The following is a 3,275-nucleotide window of genomic DNA, read 5'->3' as shown; positions in this document are numbered from 1 at the left end:
TGAGTGAGTTACTTGTTACTCCCTTGATTGAGTTGTCGAGAGGTTAGAGGTGGTCGAGGGAGTCTGATAGAGATTGAGGGGGGGGAGGGATTGGTGGTGTGAACTGTGTTTACCCATACCAAGGACTAAACCATGCAAGATGGTACGCTGGTAACCTATATTAGCATTTCTGCAGCAGTATGTCTTCAAGTGGTGGTTCCATAGTGCAAAGAAGCATATATTCACAGAATATCAAGCAACTTGATCTATCCAAGAAAAGTAAACTGACTAAATATATGTCTAAATGTATGTTTGCTATTTTTGAAAATATGGACATAAACACAAATAAATCCAACAGATGCAGAATCAGAGGAAGAGATTGATCATAAAATATGATAGGAGAGCTGTAACAGAGATTCAAATGTCAGTGAAGTATGCAGTGCTCCAGGCCATGAAGTAGATTGACACCTAAATCTGAATTGTATGCGTATTTCGTCCACAAGATGGCGATAGAGGGCTGAATAAACCTTGACAATAGTTCTTGCTCTGAGTCAGCTCTATTCCACCACTAGGGACAATCCACTGCTGAGTCACACATTCACAATTACAGTTTTTGACAACTGCTTACACATGATTTCTGAAACTATGGCTCCTTTTCTCTGGACTCTACACACAAACCCCCACAGACACAACATGCAAAACATCACACAATTCTTGTAAAAACAAACGCTTCATTCTAAACTATTTAAACTCTTCTCAAAATGGTGTTTTTGCGTCAAAACTCTACACACAAACCATCAAATGATTAGCTCTTATACACACCAACTAGACACGGATGTGACAAATGTAAAACACGACTATCTTGTGTCTTTTGCATGTTCAGTGCGCAGTGGAGTCCACGGCAGTTTGTCATAGCACTCACACATACATGTATGTGCACAAGTATATACAGTATGTATGCATGCATATTCAGTATATATTTACACTATAAACAGAAATGGAAGGTGGGGGGATGAAATGTATTTCTTTATGAAAACATTGCATTTTCATCCAGATTTCGGGATGAACAGTAACAGACAAAACACATACTGTAGATGATAAACAAACAGGCTTGTTACTATAAAGAAAAAACAATTAGGATGCATCCTGTCTCCTATTTGGGTCTGGCCACAGCACCTCATCAACATCACAAGCGATGTTCTCTCTGGCTTAACAGCGGGGGAAGTAACATCTGGAGGGGCGTATCCAGCCCTGGCATGCCCCCTCGTCTGTGTCACCACAGGCCTCCTCCGTCACCTGGAGAAGGGGTATGCGTTGGTTGGTTTGGCGATCGTACACCTTCCAACGCCACATCGAAAAGATCTCTTCTATTGGGTTTAGAAATTGAGAATATGGTGGCAGGTTGAGCATCAACTTGCGGATGGTCAATGAACCAATTGCGGACCACAGCAGTCCGTGTCCCAGATGACAAACCTGGACTGCCCATTCCTCTGGTCATTGGGAATGAGGATATTATGCAGGGTGTCAAGGAAGGTGATAATGTGGGCAGTATTATAAGGACCAAGAGTGGCATGATGATGAAGGTCTTAAATCATTTTCCACAAAGTCTGTGTAGCCTAAATATTTTCCTTTAGATGTCCTATTTTTAATGGAATTGATAGTGCCAGTAGCACGGTAACATGCTCGACAAGTACTCATCTCCTGCATTTAATTTGATGAAATGTTGTCTTATATCCAGTCTTTATATCTTCCATAATTGTCCATAGTCCTACATATTTAAGTAATATGTTGATCCAGTGACTGCTATGTTGAAGATGCAACCCCCCCAGAGCCTCATTGTGAATATTTAATAAGGGTAGTGTGAAAGGGCTCAAAATGGTTCATCAGTTTCATGAAGTGTATGAGCTTGCATCACTTGACATTGTGGGGGTTGGGGAACTTGCATTGGTGCAATGTTTAACCATTTGTTAGACAAGCGTAGGTAAACATTGAGCAGTCTGGCTGAACATACATTGACTTGATTGAATTGTTATGGCTTCATCTTCCTCACCTTACTTGAGCCTTCTCCCCAATCAAATTAGCCAATGTGGAGTAGTCTTATGCAGAGTAGCCCTATATATGACAAGGCTGCACTGTATGATACTGTAGGAGTGCCAGAAATGCACACCTGTACACACAACGACACACACACACACACACACACACACACACACACACACACACACACACACACACACACACACACAATACCCTTATCTCAACATCAACTCTCTAAAATGCAGTGTTTATGATAACACCAGAGATATGGCGGAATAGAAAGGATATTGAGCTTATCTGACATGAATTTGCTTATCTTAATCTCTATGATGATAGCAGCCTAATTCCACATGTATGGTATGACTGCTTATCACCCACCTACAGCTACTGACCATAATTGCAGGTTGATTCACATGTGACTATAATTGAACCAATAGCAGGGTTGATACACATGTGACTATAATTAAACCAATAGCAGGGTTCATACATGTGATGGCCAAAGTTTACAGTGTTATGGCACCTATACAGTACCTGATGGTTGCTTGTGACACCAGTGCAGACAGATATGCTTGTTGCCATCGAGTGTTTTCATTCTCTTCAGCTGTAATGAGCAATGAAATGTTCTCACTTAGGATATAATTACATGTTTATTTTGTTATAGAATAATGCATGTTTTCAATTACTTCCATTGACATTTGTGAGAGATGCAGTTACTTCCGGATGTGATTAACAATTTTTCCTTAACCTTAGGTCATTTAGTTCCGTCTAAACTTTAAACAACCTCATTTGTTTTGTACCTATGATGCATGTTTCAAGGTATGTTCTGTGTGTGAAGCTGTTTTCAGTATCCAACATACACTAGAACCATAATCTATTATGATGTTGTGGCTTTGGATTCTCAGCCTAAACTAGCAGGTGGAATCTCTGCAATGTTTTGGTCAGACCATGCTCCAGGTATGCAACTTAACCAGTTTAGCTCTTGGTGCAAAAGCTCTCTTTCTCACACTCTCATACACATGCAGCTCTCACACACATGTGCATGCACACACACACACACCTTCTCTGCATACTGTGAATAAACTCCAATGAAATTAAAGCTGCTAAGGGCTTGGAAATGATTTCCCCTTGATTTGTACTCTTCAATTTTACTGACATACAACTAAACCACAATGACTAATTGATATGGAGTAAATGGTATATGTGATGCCAATGCCAAGCCAGTCGTTGCTGAGATTAAAATAAGCAGACATGACACTGTA

This window comes from Oncorhynchus masou, chromosome 32, assembly GCF_036934945.1.
Source record: "Oncorhynchus masou masou isolate Uvic2021 chromosome 32, UVic_Omas_1.1, whole genome shotgun sequence".
NCBI lineage: Eukaryota > Metazoa > Chordata > Actinopteri > Salmoniformes > Salmonidae > Oncorhynchus > Oncorhynchus masou.
The sequence above is the reverse complement of the archived record's forward strand: the minus strand, read 5'-3'. Positions refer to the sequence as shown.